We start from the raw sequence: 17989 nt of genomic DNA, 5'->3' as shown, positions 1-17989 counted from the left end.
AGAATCAGAAAAACTTGGTGATGTGCCACCACCATACAAACAGCACTTCTTGTGCTCACAACACCCAGCGGGGTCCTGGCTCTCTGGGCACGCGAGCAACGAAAGCTCGATTTACAGACCTTGGCACTATGGGCAAACCTCCAGCAATTGCGGCGCTGTACACTGTTGTGTCCTAGATGTGAACTGATTAACACGAAAAATCTATGGCCGTTAATGACTTCAGATGGGCAAGTCAGCCTCGCAAACGTAGCAATAACTGTCTCGATTGGTATTCTCGTCCCGTCACTTATTCGACTGCATCGGGGAATGGCGATCACGCCAGCCTAAGTTAATTTCTCTATCGTCTCAGACGCGCTCAGTCATGGATATTCTCCACGGACTAATCATTTTGAACCCCCAGATGAGGAGGTACGGACATGCTCACCAGGTGATTGGCGAAGGAAGTGCACATGAGTAGGTCTGCCATGCATACCTGGTCTGCTGATCTCCAAACGATCCCGCCACGGCCGAACTGCCGGACATCAGTGATCCTTATTTAGTGAGGGGTGGTTGACTTGAGATGGCTTCAGAGCTGGGTGCTGCTTACTCCGCCACAACAGAAGCAGTCAAGTGGCAACGCATCTGGGGAGAGACAGGCCGACCAGAAGGAGTTCCCCTATCCTGAAAAGCTCGTGGACAAGAGCCCACGTTCCCGCATTCAATCACCCTAGAAAACAGGAAAATAACACAGGAAACCAAGCAGAAATTTAAGAGCTAGCGCACACACCACCTGGTACTTAGCCGCAATCCAACAGAGAGCCGCAGCCCGAACCGCAGTCTGTGTCTGAGTCGGATGATGATGGTGATGATTACATACCTACGGCAAATACCTACGGGGGGATGGGGGAAATTAGTCAGGATGCATTGCGCATACAAACGCACTCATGGACAAGAAGTGGAGTAATTGGATAATTTTAAGTCCTGGACTGGAACTTGGAAAAAATATTAAGAGAAAACCGAGATGAAAAAACAATAGATTTTCATTCTAGAAGAGGGATATGCCTTATGTAATTATACAATTGTGAATATAATCGCACAATGGTTTCAGGACATATTCCTTGGCACTTGTCCCGAAGGAGAGAGAATCAGAATAGATAAAGGAAGCCCTACAAGATTTGGTCCGAATAGGTATAGTTCAAATTTCGGGGTTGGCTGGGTCAAAATTTTCGGAAATGAACCTATCCAAATTTGGATGCCGCCATCATGCTGGACACTGTCAAACAAGATAGGACATCTGTTTCGGTCCAAACCGGCCAAAGCGAAATGTAAGAAAGAGAGAGAATTTTTCGGAAATGACCAGGGCCAGATTTGCAGATCGCCATCGTCTGTTGAAGACCCGGCATATGAAACCTGAAAAGACACAACGTTTTTTATTGTCCTGGCACACCTGCTAGAACATCCATTTCCAGAGCTCGCTTCGAGTTTTATGATGATGACGATGTGCTCAGTCTTAAAGGCACATATCCATGCCGGGGGATTTTGCAGGGTGCACTCTGCACCGGCGGTTGTTCTTCCTCTTCGTGCTGCTGTGCTTGGGAAAAGCAACAGCAATATGCTCTCTGTCATTTAAATCTTAGTTTTGGACGCGAAAGGGGTCACATGTGAAATATTTCTGCATTCAGCTTTTCCCTGCTCATTAACAAAATTCATCTATAACAGAACCTTTTCAACTGCGCTATACCCTTTTCTCATTTTCAGTCGGCCTTGTCAAAGAAACTAATGTAGTCCTCAGTTTAATCTCTCTCACTCCGCATTGTTTCTTATTTTTCTTTGATAATAAAACGTTCCTCAGCAACTGTCAGTCGTCTCTTCTGTCTCGGCTATTTCCCAGCAGTAAGTACGTGGAATTTACCCATTGAGGACAGCAGCAGCAACCTTGCATGCAGAAAGAAGAAAAAGCAGAAGAGCCCGAGCTGATGATAATGATGCTGAATGCAGCGAGCTCTACCGGCGACCGCCGTGAAGAAGCGCCGAAGACGCCCTGGCCCTCGGTGTGGACGCGCGGCGTCCTTATATATGCGAAGCCATCACTGGTGTGGGCAGAACGCAGGACAGTCCTTCCTTGATGAAGGTCAAAACAGGTTATATGGCGCCCCGAGATATTCTGCCGCGTCGTCAGGGTCATGTTTGCATGAGGACGCCTATTCTTTGAGACATCACGATTATTTGCGTGCGTCACATCCTTTTCCTAAACGTTAACATACTGCCTAAAAGAATCGTGTCTCTTGTTGGAAGTATGACGCCCGGGCTGGTTTTTTTTGTGCGACGACTGCTTCTCGGGGCGCCTCTGCTAAAACGGCACCCCTCGCAGCGTTGTAGAACGCCGTCGCATGCGTAGTTAAGGTCACGAAACCTCCTTCGCTCCCGCCGAACATCCCGCCCATCGCATCTTGGTCATAGGAATGAAGCAACGTCTTAGGCGGGGTAATCTCGCAACCGTACTTCTTGCAATGGCGTGATGTGAAGGCGGTGTATTCAACTCCTCGGAAAAAACGCGATGCGCTCGGACGCGGCAGTAGTAACACACACGATTTCTAAACGGTGGCTGAAGTCCGCGACCTCTGTGTCATTTGTATCCCCCAAGCCTAGGAAGACTTCGCTCCGTACCCAAGGCATGGAACCACCAGTGCTTAGCGGAGCCCTATGAGCCTTGACATCATGGTCATGAGGGAGCTCGGAGGTGCAGATTGGGCCCCTAGAGGAGTCATTCATGAAAGGCACTATGTATGCTTGGATGCGCTCAATGAAGGCGGCGGCCGGGTTTGGCTCCAGCATGATGCACGGTCGGGGCCCGGAATGCCGTGGCTCCCACAAGCGGTGGCCCCTTCGCCATCGCTGTTGTGAGAGGCGTCTTTCAATAAGCAGTGGTCGCGCCTTCTAACCGCGCCTGTTTGACAGTTGCCACGGCACAACCCGCCCGCCGTGAGGTTTAGCTGCCGTTGGCTACGCCACCTGCAGCTCAGGAGCCGTCTCTGAGGCCTTGCAGCAGATCGTCGCAGCTAGTCGAGACCACAGCTTCCGGCCTGTCGGCATAAACCGCTGGAAGTCGGGAAGGGATTCCAGACGCCTTAGGAGATGGAGGACAGCGTTGTGTTAAATGGAAAGCGTAAAGACCCCACGTCCAGAAAAACCGGCGTTATCGTTGGCGTCGATGGTCGTAAGCGACAAATGGACAAAAAATCGCCCAGAGGAGCAACCGATGGAGCCGCCGCGTTGACTCAGCGGTTAGGGCACTCGGCTACTAAGCCGGAGAACCCGGATGCGATCCCTACCCTGGCGGCTGCGTTTCGATGGAGGCGAAATGCAATAAGCGCCGGTGTGCTTTGCGTCGTCAGTGCACGTTAAAGATTCTCGTGTGGTCGAAATTATTCCGGAGCACTCCACTACGGCACCTTAATGTAACTGGAAGCTTCTACTGAGTCTACGGCACATCTTTATCGCTGTCTTCTTCCAATCTAACCTTCCTCCATTCCCTTAGGACGCGGTTCCGGTCTATACCGTAATGTGTGAGACAATTGCTGCGCCACTTCCTGTAATTGAAACCCAATTTTCATTTCTCTAACCCGTGAGGCAGGTGGTCTATGTCATGCGGCCTTTTGACGTCAACATAGCCTGCCCAATAAAATTGTGAGCAAACATTACTGCCATGGCAGGTAGGATTTAAATTAATTGTAAGTCACAGGAGACTGCAAAGAAAAGACGTGTAGAATTGTGATATTCGGAATCAGAAGAGTCTAGCGTCATGATGAGTTGCACGGCAGCGAATCATCGTATGAAGATATAAAAATCGTGGCAACTCCTACGAACTGGAGGCCACCTTAATCGCGCTGTGAAGGCGTGAAGAAATGCAGTAAACAGGTGAATTAAATCATTGCAAATAAGAGCGCGGTATAGCTTCTAACAGTAATCTGCAGGTCATAAAAGTTTGTCTCTGCTCAGCGAGCAATGGCTTGCTTTCCAATGCCAACACTCTGTAATGCGCGCGCATCACAAAAAGGCAGTTGGCTGACATGGTGACCGCGGCGGCTGCGTTCTAATGGGGGCAAAACGCTAAGGCGCTTGTGTGCTGTGCGATATCAGTGCACGTTAAAGATCCTCAGGTGGTCGAAATTATTGCGGAGCCCTCCACTACTATGGAACTAGAAATTTAGCACAGTTGTTAATTTAGTACACCAGATGAATGAAGTATTCAATGACACCAGGAAGTTCGGACTTGTTGAATTAACTTAGTTTTAAAGTGAAATAAATGCAAATAAAAAAAGCGACATTAGAAGCCGTCAAATGCAAGCCCATTAAATTACCTATAATGCCGACCACGTGTTCTAGCTGGGTTTTGTTCGCGCTTATAATATTACAACGCCTAGGGAATACCGGCGGACCAGAGGTCACGAACATAGAAACTGTCCTTATCTAGATAGTTTCTAGTACTGTAGTGCAATATACTCCCATTGAGTAGCTGGTCAATAAGAGACAGACCTAGATTAACCAGTATAAAAGAGTTCTGGGGAGGAAAACACGCTGTCTTTGACATGCGCGCAGGAGCTTCCCCAGGTTTGCATTAAAAATAAGAGATGGGGACTAACTTCAATAAACACAGAAAAATTTAAATTTTAGTTACTGCAGCGTTAAGGCTGTCGGTATCAAATACATTGAAGAAAATTTTAGACGTTTGTTTCGGCACTGATTGCCACTGAATGCCGAGAAATGCTTCATAAATGCGAGAGGATGTAGGTTTATTCACTGGCACTGTTCACTGAATTCTCTGACTGGCGGAGAGGTTCGCGTCCTCATCAGTACCTAAAATTTGAAACATGAGAACAAGAATTATGCGAGTACCTTCCGTTGGATTATCAGAAGACATCATACTTATATAAAGAGTTATACTAAATGGACTCAGTAACTCCCCTTAGTCTACTAACTAATCGCCAGGAACTCGCTTGAATTCACCCACCAATACACAGTAATCCACGTTAATCAACAATGTACTTTTTTCCAATTCCCCTCTCATCTAACAATTATTCTACTCCTTTCTAATCTACCAATAAGTCGGCATACCCAATTTTTAGGGGTTTTCGGACCTTTTGGGTGCGAAGTAAATTCGAAATGATATCGCATTTAATTTAAGAAAGTCGTTAAGAACGTCCCTACGTTTTTTTTTCTCACCTTGCCTAATAAGTGAAGCTGTGTAAAACCCGGTGATGGTCAGAAGCCGCGTACAGTATTCCTTGACGCCCTTACGGCCAGTGCTAACAGAGTTCCGTTGCAAAACGGTTGGTCTGCGATCCGACAAAAGTTGATATCTATGTCCTGTAAAATAACTAAGGAAAAAAGAGAATTATGTTATTTTGTTACCGTCCTGCGCTCATTATACCTATAACGTTAGGACGACAGCTGTTGTAATAATACAGCAAACAGCCACCAGAATATTCATTAAAGTACAGCGAACGCGCCTTACTTCCCATTAGGAAAAGTGAGAGGAGTCATGGCAAAAAACGTTTCTTCTCGGAAGAGATTCAATGAGCTCGTCGCTGTCTCTGTAAGATAGTTTCTATCCTAGTATGAGCAGCTCGCGACCACTACACCGGAATTATGCGCGTGATTATGACTACGCCTTGAGACAGAGCTAGGTACATATGTTCTTCTTCCTTGAATCTGAATCTTGAAATCTCAATCAAATTTTCATCTACATTGTTCATTCGCTGCCATCGAAGCCAGGGGCGGCGCCGTGCGTGAAACGTGCTGCGTGCAACGAGCTCCACGAGAACCGCCGAGCCGGCCGAGCCTCCAGAACGGTCGTAGCCCTCGCTTCGTTCAGACGCTTTTTTCGCTTTCGCAGTCGATCTGCGCCAGGCCCTATCTGACGATCTCATAGCGCGGACCTGTCCCTCATCCTGCCGGCCCAGCCTCCCAGCCCCGGACCCGTCCACGTCCCACCAGGGTCGACGCCTGTGCCTGTGCTGACACCGTGAGTAGTTGCGTGAGCAACAAACCTGCTGGTTTCTTTGCTGGCCACTTCTGCGGCATTCGCGCCCGATCAAATCGGCTGCGACAGGCCGATTCGGAAGGCACAGAATTTCACCCTCGCTCGAGTAAACACTACTGTGCCTCGCCATTCTTGAAGCATCTCAATTATCTCAGAGGCATGGCAGCTCAGTGAATATGCATATAACGATTATTTAACAGTATTGGCGCCGGTTTGTCTTCCATCTCATGACTTTAAATGCTTCTACCTTACGATTGCAGAGCTGCGTAGTCCGTAGCGCGAGGCACTGTCTCAGGGCTGGCGAACCGAGTCAACATGCTTGCTTGCGTGACTAGGCTAGATTCTCTCGACGCCCAGCGCCATTTTTGGGCCTTTCTGGCGACGCTGCGCCTCCAAATCGGCAGCCGTAATGGCATACCCGCATTATTTTTGTGCTGTTGGAAATGAGACCATAGATTATTGCTGCGGCGCTTGAGTGATGTTCGGAATCCTTCCGCCTAAAATGAAATGAGACTGAGCAGTGGCTTCTGCCTCCCTATATCGTGACCATGGCATCCAGGCGCCCCAGTCGGCGGCACTCTTGGTCAAATGCCTCTTTGGCACAGTGATAGCTTCGGTTTAAATATGTCACATTCTACGACGCGGGAATTGCTTGAATACGCTTAGTTAAAGCGGCGCCGCGTAGAACATGCTCGGTAGTTCTACCGCAGCATAATAGCACCTCGCGTTGCTTCTCAATTAGTTCGCGGCACTGTCCTCGGGTCCAGCGGCGCACGCCCTGGGAACGTTTCTCGTAGACATAGAAAGCTCGCCTGCTGGTTGCCCGACATTCAACGCTCGTTGGTGTAGCTGTGCTTTCTCGTGCCATGAGGAGGTCCCGCTGCTTTTACCGCATGCGCTCGTAGTTCGCAGATCACATGTATTTATCGAAGTTGCAGAAAATTTCGCTGTTGATGTAAGGCATTGGAAAATTCGTCGGAACTGTCGTTGTGCACGACGAAGCACTACGTTGGCGTCCCCTATTTGGCAAGTGGATCTCTAGATCCTTTTCTTCCTCTTCTGCCAATCTTTTTTAGTGTGGTAGCAATACTGTGCGCGTTTTGATTTCGGGCATGCATAAGTACGTATGGCCCTGAAGCCTGCTTTGTGGCAGGCGGCCCATCTGCCCATTAGATTATGACTGACACCTGGCAGGCTTTCGGGGCAAATTCCTTCAGAGTAAAGGATTTTAGGGGCAAAAGCCTTTAGTTAAAATATCTTCAGGTTAAAGGCGTTTACGGTGAAGGCTTTCAATGGAACGTCTTCCATGTAAAGTTATTTAGGTTAAAGGGCCTGAAGGTAAAAGCATTAAAGAAACATTCATTTAGATTATATGCATAGAGGTCGAAGACCTTTATGTTTAAAGCAAAGGGTGCGTTCGCAAGAACCTTAGTAAGGACTTTAAGAACCTTGTAAGAACCTTAGATAAGAGGGTGGCAAAAATTTTAAATTTTCAATTTTCACTTGTCTCGTTTATAAAAGACGTTCTTTCTTGCATCTGGTATAGTGTCGCACTACTTCATACGCAGTATAATTAAAATAGCGCACTGAGCCGGAGCAACCGGATTCGAACCCGACTGCGGCGACCTCGTTTTGATTCAGGCGAAACGCAGAACGCTGCAGTGTGCTGTTCGGTGTATGTGCACGTTCAAGACATTCAAGAGTTTGAAATTATTCCGGAGACCTCCACTACGGAACCTTTCTTCCTTTCTACTTTCACTCCCTCTAGCCCTTCCCTTACGGCGGAGTTCGGGTGTTCACCGAGATATGCGATACAGTTCCTGCGCCATTTTCTTCGCTCAAAAACCAATTTTAAATTAAATTTTGCACCTCCGATTTTTCCTCCACTGTTGGCTACTGCATACGTTTAGGTACACCTTTGTCTCTTAGCGTATACATCTCCTTTTTGTTTGTGCCTAGTTTCCTCTTCACCGCTTTCAGGGTGCCTCCGTTCGTTACAGCGTGCTCGTTTCTTTCGTAAATAATCTTCCTTATGTAGGCTACCTTTCATTTATTAACTTTGATAGCTTTGCCAGCTCTGCCCTGTCTATGGAGTTAGACGCCCTCATGCTTTCACGTTTTATATTTCGCCTGCTGTGATAGGTTGCCGGTATCATGCCGTACCAACCTACTGCCTACTTCTGCTGGGCTTTTCTGATGGAAGCTCCGTGATGTCGAATATCCATGGAGGCGAAATGCTAGAGGCCCGTGTACTGTGCGATGTCAGTGCACATTAATGAACCCCGGGTGCTCAGAATGTCTAAAGCCATTCACAACAGTGTCCTTATAGCCCGAGGTTTGGGACTTTAACCCCCCCCCCCCCCCCCCTATGAACAAGAAACCCATCTTTCCTTGCTTAAACAGTAAAGTCGTGGGGCTGATTTGAAGCCGAACATCTGTTCGGCAGCGTTATCCTGGATTAAAACATTTAAAATTGGTTTTTGAGGGCAGGAAATGGCACAGTATGCCTCACATCTTTGGTGGACACTTGCACCGCGGCTTAAGGCAAGGGATACAGAGGCAGTAAGAGGAAGAGATGCCCTAGTTTAGGGCTCTTGAATAATTTCGACCACCTAGGTATCTTTAGCGTGCGCTGACATTGCACAGAACACGGGCACCTTTTGCGTTTCGCCTGCCTCGAAATGCAGCCGCCGCGTTCCGGATTAAACCCATGTACACCCGATCCACGGTGAAAGACATAGCTTAGGTGAGCGAACGCCGCCGCCAGCCCTCGGACTATACTATTGTGCTTCCTTCTCGCTCGTCAGATGGCGCTTCCAACTTGTGCCCGTAGCGGCGCCGTTCGTGGCTTTAGCACAGTGTCTCCGTATGCAGCTCCAGAAAAACTTGCGTTCATCAGCAGATTTTTTAGGCGTTTGTTATACTGTGAATCATCGTCTGTGTGTGAAAGTGGCTGAACGCATGCCGTAGTTCTGTTACGCGAGAACTGCATGCGATTTCTGTGAGGATGAAAGTGGGTGTTTTCCGTTGCCCACAAAAATTTAAAACCCAGGTAGAACCCTATGTGTTTATTTCACACATGAAGCAAAAATTAGTCACTGCAAAACTGGATTACGCACGGAACACCTAAATTCCACCGTTGAGTATGCAATCAAAATAACAAACAGTACACTCAGCTCGGCTGCTTGTGGTCACCCAAGTTTGGAGATTTTACGCAAGTCCTGGCTTTTTTCAACTTGCTTGAGTTTCAACTGACGGCAGTACTGACGCATAAGAAGGCTTTATAATAATGGAATAGCTTGGCGATAATGTCCTCCTTGTGGATAGTACAAGGGAAAGTGAAAGTGAAGTTCTCTAGTACAGCATCAATTGTTTTATCGTAGGCATCTCCCAGATTCGCGTATTTAGAGAAAAATTTTTCAGCTTCCATAAAAATCTGATAGAGGTGCATGTTAGGGTGCGTGAGTCTGCCCCTTGTTTTGCAATTAACGAGCTCAGCTTCGGGCACCTTTGACAAGCCTTTCTGACCCTCCAGTGCTTTCTTGCACGTAGTGCAGGAGGTCTGATTGAAAATTTTCCTGGATACAAACCCTGTAACATAATAAATTGTACACTCAACAACACTTGCATCGTTATCATCACACACAAACACTTAATCGCACTCCCAGCTCCCTTCATCGATTAGGCCGTCGAGCCGCTCTTTCAGCTGGTCCAGCTTGTTAAGTTCCTTCGATGCTGAGCTGTTATATGCGTTCTTAAAGTCAGCCAAAGTCACAACGCCGTACTGTTCTTTCTCAGAAGCTGAGCAATTACCAAACCGCGGTGGCTTCAGGAGGGAGTAAGGCGACAGCATACGGTACAGTTGCAAGAACGTTGGGAAAGTTGGATGTTCGTTTTGGCCACCCGCTTGTCGAATAACACCAAAAAAACATTCCAACGGGTCTTGATCAATATATCCGGTCAGCACATACCTGAAATCGCACTTTTTCAACAGGTAGATTGAGAGCTCACGAGCAGATTTGAGCGTCACCCTTAATCCTTCCGCAGTTGACCGGCTTAAGAAGAGATCTTGAGGAATTTCTCCTTTTGCAATTTCTTCCTCCCATTCGTCAAGCCGATCAGAGGCACTCTCAAGAACTTTAAGATCATTGCAGCCTAGAGTCAGACCTTCTCCTGGAAAGCGCCGGTTCAGGGCATCAAATAAGTTGTTCATAAAGATTGTGAACTCAGCGGTCGGTTTGACATTAAACAGCCGAAGTGCTCCTCTACGTTCGTAAAACAAGATTCCTTTTGCTACGGAATTGCTGAAAATTTGGGTTGCCAATTTCACTCTCATTTTAAGCATTTTGGAAAGATTAACATGGTTGTACGTCAATTTTGGGCATACTCACAGCTCAGTTGCGTTTTTGGTGTCTGCTACAAACAGGGCGTCGTAGCAAGACCATTTAATGAACTTTCCGCCTTTCTTCAACACTTTTTTCTCATACAGACGATTGCGTATGCACTTGAAGAGATGAGGTGCGTCTGCGAAGACATGCACCTATCGCGATGTATCCAGTGGATGATCAAAGGCATTTACGACATGCCCCAGAGCACCGCTGATTCCAAGCTGTCTCCACATTGCTCTATTAGTAGAGGCGCCATCACAAACAACACCACCTACTAAAAGGCCCGCTTCTTCTAAGTGTACAATGCACTGAAGCAGTAGCTGTGCCAGGAGCGTCCCTTTCGTAGGTCCCTTGGAGGCTAACACAGCCACTGGCTGCAAGTATTTTTCTCCGAACGGTGCGAAGGCGAAAACGAGCCCGTGATCAGCCGGCTCATTGCTTTGGCTGTTCTTTCACCAAAGTCAACAAGTCCAGCATATGTCATTGTTCGTGAGTTCACCGTGATCTCCTTTCTGACTTGAATCTCGTCAAGAATGAGGATCCCTCTTCGTTGAAATGCTAATTTCGGGGAAACTTTCATTTTAAGGGCCTTTAAAAACGCTTCGTCAAAACCACACTTCAGCCCCACTATGCTGATGTACTTCCTGATAGTGGAAACGCATGGCAGAGGTAATATGGCATTGCTGCGCAGAAAAGAGTATGCCGCAAGGCTTCGGATGTTTAGCAAAGGGCAGAGCAGCAGCCAGTCGTCAGTGTACCTTCTGTTCTGCTTCGTCGTGCATTTAGCTGCAGCAATGCACTCGTTTACAAAAAGCAACTGTGCTGCAGGTAAATCAACACTTCCTAGCTTCTCTGCGAGCCCTTCCTCTTTCACTTTTGCGAATTCTTGCTCACAGTTTTTCAGCTGATTCATAAGCAATTTGTTTCGTGCTAAAAGTCGTGCTCGAGACCGCAGTACAGTGGCTTTTGCATGGCGCAATGCGTTGATTCTTTGAAGTTGGGCAGACGGTACACCTTTCCTCACAGCAGAAAGCCTGATCCGTTGAAGCGGTACTTTCTGTTTTGCCCTTGCCATTTGGCGATCAGCATGCAATTGCAATGTTTTGTGGAGGCCACTGCATAACCGACATATGCCACCTGCAGGCGATAATAAAGGGCATTTGTTATGCCTCCACTTTTTTTCGTTGTCCACATAAGCACATTCTGGCAGCACAGACGGAAAGCTTTTTAAACTTGGTTCGCCGCAGCAAACGTTCGCATTGTCAAACGTTCTTACCATGCTCTCAAGATCAGATGTTGTTGAGACAGACGGGATGATTCCTATTGCTGTGCAGTCGACTGGCCTGTCGAAAATGTAGGCTTGGACCGCCATATCTGAGTTTACGTGCAATGACTTCTTATTGAATATACAGCAGCCTCCGTCACCGTACACTATGCGAGCATCAATGACCAGAACGTCTTTGGTCCCCTCTTCATCGATCCGATGCACTGCCCACGATGACCTTGGTAAGCACATGTTCGCTGCGAAGTCGAATAAGTCGTCGAATGAAGAGTGGTTTAGAGCTTCAGTGCCATCGCTGTTTTCCTCTTCGTGGCTTGTGGCTGCGGTCTAGGACACTTCCGCACCATGTGATGAGCCCTCAGATATGCTGGTGTAATTCGGGGGACGCACAGAAGTTGCCGCAGGTTTCTCTATCCGCTTCACTCTTTTTCGGAGACTCGTGATCTTCTTGGAAAGGTAACTCGGTGCTCCTTCGAAAATTGAAGGCACAGCGTCCTTGGTTAGGCCGGCTCTTCTATTCCCTGGCATCAGAACGTGACCATCTATTTCGGAGGACCACGTCTTTAGAATAAAATGAGGAGCAAAATGTTTCTCACACACACGGTCCGTCCGCTGCAGCACGCGATCTTTGCGCGGGATTGCTCTTCTCCATGCCTCCAACCTGGCGTCGTCATTCGGTGGCTTGACTAATAACTCCTCCCTGCTATTCCCGTAGAGCCTATGCCATAGTCGGCTACTGCCTGGTCTCCAGACTGCTCGTCCCCTGCCTTAGTGTACAAATCTCCGATTAGTGCAGTGTTCTGTGTTTTTACTTTGCTCATTGCTTATTCCATGTCCTCATAGGTTTCTACGATCTATTTATCACAGCTAGATGTAGGCCCGTTAACCTGCGTCACAGTGTGTTTGTACCTCTTTTTAAGCCGCACTGTCCTATAATAAAATACTAGAGAAATCCTCTGTTGTCACGTGCAACGAAATAGCGCAGTATCTGTCGCATATCGGCGGACAACTAAACCGCGCTGTAAGAGAAAATATAAACGAGGGACTAAGATTACAAAGGGAGAAAGAGGTGTCGTAGTTGAGGGCTCCGGAATTATTTCGACCACCTGGGCATTTTACCCGCCGCGGTGGCTCAGTGGTTAGGTTACCAGCTGCTGGCACATGTTACCTCGTACTGATCGTGGCCATGGCGTGGTATAAGTACAGAGCCGACACCGATACCTCTTGCTCGGCTACTTGGCGCTCGGCTACTGATCCGGGGTTCCCGGGTTCGAAACCGAACGCGGCGGCTGCGTTTTTATGGAGGCAGCACCCTAAGGCGCCCGTGTGCTGTGCGATGTCAGTGCACGTTAAAGATCCCCAGGTGGCCGAAATTATTCCGGAGCCCTCCACTACGGCACCTCTTTCTTCCTTCTTTCGCTCCCTCCTTTATTCCTTCCCTTACGGCGGGGTTCAAGTGTCCGCCGATATGAGACAGATACGGCGCCATTTTTTCCAAAACCAATTATTATTATTATTACTATTATTATTATCATCTTTAACGTGCACTGACATCGTAGAGCATACGGGCGCCTTAGCGTTTCGCCTCCATCGAAACGCGGCCGCCGCGGTCGGGTTCGGGCCTGGGTACTCCAGATCAGTAGCCGCGCGCCCTAACCACTGAGTCCCCCCACCGCGGCGTGTGAATCCCATACCTAGTTGTCGTCGGTCCGCTAATCGCATTCGAGGCCTTACAATAACGTCGCTACAACGTACCTTTCCGACAACTTCCACATTCTGCACGATGCCAGACTGAACGCATATAGTTTGAAGCCTATTTCATTCTTTGCGTTATCATTGTGTTATCAAAGTACGTCCACACCCTTCAACACTGCATACACTTCTTCTGTCCTCCTAATTCCACTAAGCCCTCTGACATATCCCATTTAATACCCGATAGTCACTCGAACAGCCCTGCTAGGATATCGTCTCTGGATAAGGTTCTAGGGGTAAACGGTGTCAGGTTGTTTCCAATGGCGGCCTGTCCGGAGCCAGAGATTCAGAGAGACAGAGTGTATTGAGAATTTAGCTGACTATTCCGTGCTAAGGGTAGATTATTCCACTGCAGAAATGCATGTGCGCCGGCCCATGTTATGTTGCCATAAACAAAGTACAGTTTTTGAGGAAACCTACTTCTAAGCACAAGTGTGCTTTGTGCTGTGGCGCAGGACAGCGAGTAACGGCATGTGTTATCTGAAGTAAGACGCATAGTCTATGCTGGTTACACCGGCGTGTCGTGCAAAGATGAAATCAATGCAAGATGCATTTCTTGCAGCGGCTTGAAGTGGGTTGTTAACTATGTGACCCCGAGTGATTCGCGCATGAACTAGTGATTTCCTATCGTCGATGTAAAAGAAGCCTATGCCTTGCCATTCAATAGCCGCTAGTTCCTTCAACAGCACTGCTCACTAGCCTCCCCGAATAATTTCACTGGATATGGTCCTAGCGGTATGCGCTACCAGATTATTTCCTGTGGCGCCCTGTCAGGAGCCAGAGATTCTAGCACCCTCCGATGCGTCACAGGTCTGACTGCAGCCTTTGTCAGTTGCTGCGCTGCGACTCGCGGCTGAGGGCCGACGTTTAATTTTGTTTGGCCAAGTACTACACCAGCGTGGCCAAATCTTTTTGTGGTGAGAGTGCGTTGTCGGTTCTAGTCATGATCAGGCCGCACCGTAATAGAATTCCATCGACACGTGGAGTTTTCCCTCTTCTAAAAACCCGGTCGAGAATTGCGCGGCCGCGGAATTCGAATCCCGGACCTCTTGCACGCCAGCCGGATGCCCTGCTTGCACGTCACCGCTCCACCTTTGCAGCGCTTTACGTTAACAATCTCATACGAGCGCGAGCGCTCATGCATGTTATTTGAATATCGTAGGAAACAAATCATACGCTCGCTATACTACAAAAAGAGCTCAACTACCAAATCTCCAAGAGATGTATCACCGAGTGTACTTATATATAGCAATGCTTTCTTTGCCGATGTCAACGTTTTAGCTGGCATTTATTGCTAATTTGGGTTTGAGCAAAGTGGTAAGGAATGTATCACCTTTCCGTCACCTCTTTCATTTCATTTTCCCATTTGGCCTGCTATGCTTTATTTCCGCTCCCCAACTCAGGTGCTTCAGTATCGATGACAGATGTCGGGGCTAGCAAACATCTTTTCCTTCCTTTTTACTACTATTTTAATAAAAAAAACACTACCACCAATGTATCACCTTGGACGGTACCGAGAACGTTTACATTGGAGGAAAGACCTATGCTAGTAGACTATTTATGTTGTCATTTCTACACGTTGCTCGTAATTTTTGCATAACACCCATTTGCAGAGGTGGCAGAAGCGTTCTTTTATTCAATATTTTTTATTAGTGTAACAGTATTGTAGACGTGCCCGTCAGCACATTCGAGAAGTGCCGTTATGTAAGAGCGCTCAAATTGCAGGATAGTTTCATGCTTTCATAAAAGAAAACCCTTCGTTCTCTTCCAACAGAGAAGAAACTACTCATCAGGCTTCTCGATTTCTTGAAGATAAAGTCCTTTTCCAGTACAATAAAAAGCGATATTTAGGTATACTTTGACGCTGTTTTTACAAGGTCAGCATTGGACGCAGGGCTTGCTTGAATAATGTCCGCTCAGTTCACTATGCAACAAAAATTGTCAGACGACTACAGTGATTCGGGAACGTGCCTTAAGTAGGGTCAGCTTACTATTCCAAATGTTTCAAACACGACGGTTTGCTGGTTGACGAAGAATTCGTTCCTGTTTACAGCTGCACTGCACACCGATATTCAGGTTGGCGATGTGGCCAGATGAAAATTAATTTATCGCGAGATATGGCATGGATTTTAGCAGCTGTCAGTCACAGACAGTTACATTATGTCAGCGCTCATGCTTGTAACATTTTCAATACATAGACCTAAAGCGCACCTTTTCCTTAGGGCTCAGTGCATAAACTTTGCACTGCTGGTGCTCTGGAGCTGGAAATATAATTGAAAATAGCTGTTTATTAATTTTGTTTTCTAAATGTTCCTTACTAGAACGATATCGGCAAAACACGGACTGAAGCTGCCTGCCACGGGTATTGAAGCGCTAAGTTTTAAAGCCAACACGACGGAAAACCAAGCGCCGCACATTAGTTGTAAAGACAACCTTTCGGCCCCGCTACGGGGGCCTTGTTTACATTGAAAGAAAATTAATGAAGGTAGGTTATATCTTTCATGATGTGACGTAAGCAGCGGGAGAATATGAGGGACAGATTGCCTTCGAGGCGATTAATCATGTGTTATCTTTTAAATATGAAAAGATTTCAGGTAAAGCCTTGTCGTCTTGCTCCTTACTTTTCTAATGATCTTCGTGCTACCCAGTCGATGGCATGGGACTCGGAGACAGCATGATCAGCCAGTGCGTTTGTTGCCACGAGCTTGTTCTTGACATTATTGTGATGTTGCTGTAACCTTTTCCGCCAGTCCTCTGTTTCAGCAATGTAACCTTTATAACTTACTAGAAGCAACACAAAACCGCGCAGCAAGATTCATCCACTCGGCCTATTGCTATGAAGTAGGTGCCACAGAACTAAAACGTAATGTTCATCTTACAAATTTCGCAGACCGCCGTACTATTGCCAGACCATGCTTTTTTCAGAAATTTTACTATCACCCCATGATCAAGTCTATTATCAGCCCTGCCCACCGCATCTCCAGCCGCACGAACCACCAGAAGCGCGTTTACCCTCCCCCTGCCCAGACTAGTGCTCTCCTGTCATAATTTTTTGTCCGCACTGCAAAGGACTGGAATGGCTTGCCCAACACTGTCGTACTTCACTCCGACCCATCATCATTCAAAAAATCCATCGAATCAACTATGGGCCCTGAATTCCATTCCCTCATGTAATACCCCTTTAATGGGGTCTTTGAGGTTGTAATAAATAAATAAATAAAGAAATAAATATGCTCATCAGTGTAGTGAATCCTGTACGCAATGCCCGGGAACTTGTTCTTCTTTACTTTGTCTTTGACTGTGACCATCGCGTTTCTCAGCTTCCGCCTGACTGCGACCATCGCGTGTCTAAGCTTCCGCGTGGGTACATGTGTGACGTCGTCTTCGTAAGATCGGAATATGCGGGAGAAACTTTTGCTTTCTCTGGGGATGTAGGGTATCGGAATCCTTTTCTTCTGTCGCTGAGGCTGCTGCGGTGGCGGCTGAGAAAGGCGATTTCCAACTTTCCGTACAAAAGAACTGGGATAGCCCGAAGACGAACAGGTCACGGCTAATGGTACCCAGATCCGTCGCTTTCTCTTCCAGCGCAGAGCAAAGCTTTACCGCACGGCGGAAAAGTGAGGGGACAACGGATTTTTTGTGACAGGCCGGGTATACGGAGCTCAAGTTGAGGTACATGCCAGTGGGCGTGTCCTTCTGGAATACACTGAATGATATTCCTGGCCTATCGCGTATCACCAGAATGTCCAAAAACGAAGACTACCGTCTATTTCCTCTTCCGTAGTAAACTGTATAACCAGTTTTATGCTGTTGAGGTGCAAAAGAAATGCTCTGAGCCGATTTCTTCATTATGCAGAAGCATCCGTCCACATAGCGAGAAAGACTTTCGGGCGCGGCATGAAGCTTGAGAGGCGCGACACTCCTTTGTCTCCATTGTCAAGTTCGCTGCGGTGACAAACTGTTGCGCCCATAGCCGTGCCATGGAGTTGTTTATATATGTTCTTTTGAAATGTGAGATAATTGTTCGACAGACAGAACTGAAGGAGTCGTCTGAGGTCTGGAACTTCATAAAAAGGAGCGTACCCATTGACCTGGCCATCAGGGTTTGCACAGATCCGCTCAAGGCGGATACATCCCTACCGGAAAGAACCCCAGACCTTAGTCGGCTTCTTCAGTTTTGTCTTTCAAACACCTATTTCATGTTACAAGACAACATAATACTTGTTCATGATACGGCTATCGGAGCATCAATTTCAGTCCCCACTGCTGCGAACTTGACAGTGGAGTCACTGGACTGACTGACTGAAAAACTTTATTTCCAAAATATATACGGGGAGCTAGTGGAGCGGTCCTTAAGGGTACGTTCCTTCCAAATGCTAGGTGGGCTGCCCATTACAGTAGCCTATTGGCGGTAGCTGCTGCTAGGGCGCGCCCGACCAGGGCCTTTTGGCTCGCCAGGTCAGAGCAACCGAGCAGGGCCGCCTCCCAGTCCTCCCGGGCAGGGGCGGAGATAGTGAGAAGATGTGGAGTTGATTGGCATGCCTA

At 47.5% G+C, this 17989-nt stretch overlaps 1 long non-coding RNA gene across 2 annotated transcripts in view; it reads left to right on the top strand.

Moving 5' to 3' along the window:
• Positions 1-17989, top strand: part of LOC144107736 (uncharacterized) — a 360923-nt gene that overhangs the window by 12593 nt on the left and 330341 nt on the right. For both annotated transcript variants that reach the window (XR_013309368.1, XR_013309369.1), the window contains exon 2: positions 5876-6004. This is a non-coding gene — a long non-coding RNA (uncharacterized LOC144107736). The remainder of the gene's footprint in view (positions 1-5875; positions 6005-17989) is intronic.

The sequence above is a fragment of the Amblyomma americanum genome, chromosome 10 (genome assembly GCF_052857255.1).
Source record: "Amblyomma americanum isolate KBUSLIRL-KWMA chromosome 10, ASM5285725v1, whole genome shotgun sequence".
NCBI classification, from domain to species: Eukaryota; Metazoa; Arthropoda; class Arachnida; order Ixodida; family Ixodidae; genus Amblyomma; species Amblyomma americanum.
This window is presented reverse-complemented; position numbering and strand designations above follow the sequence as displayed.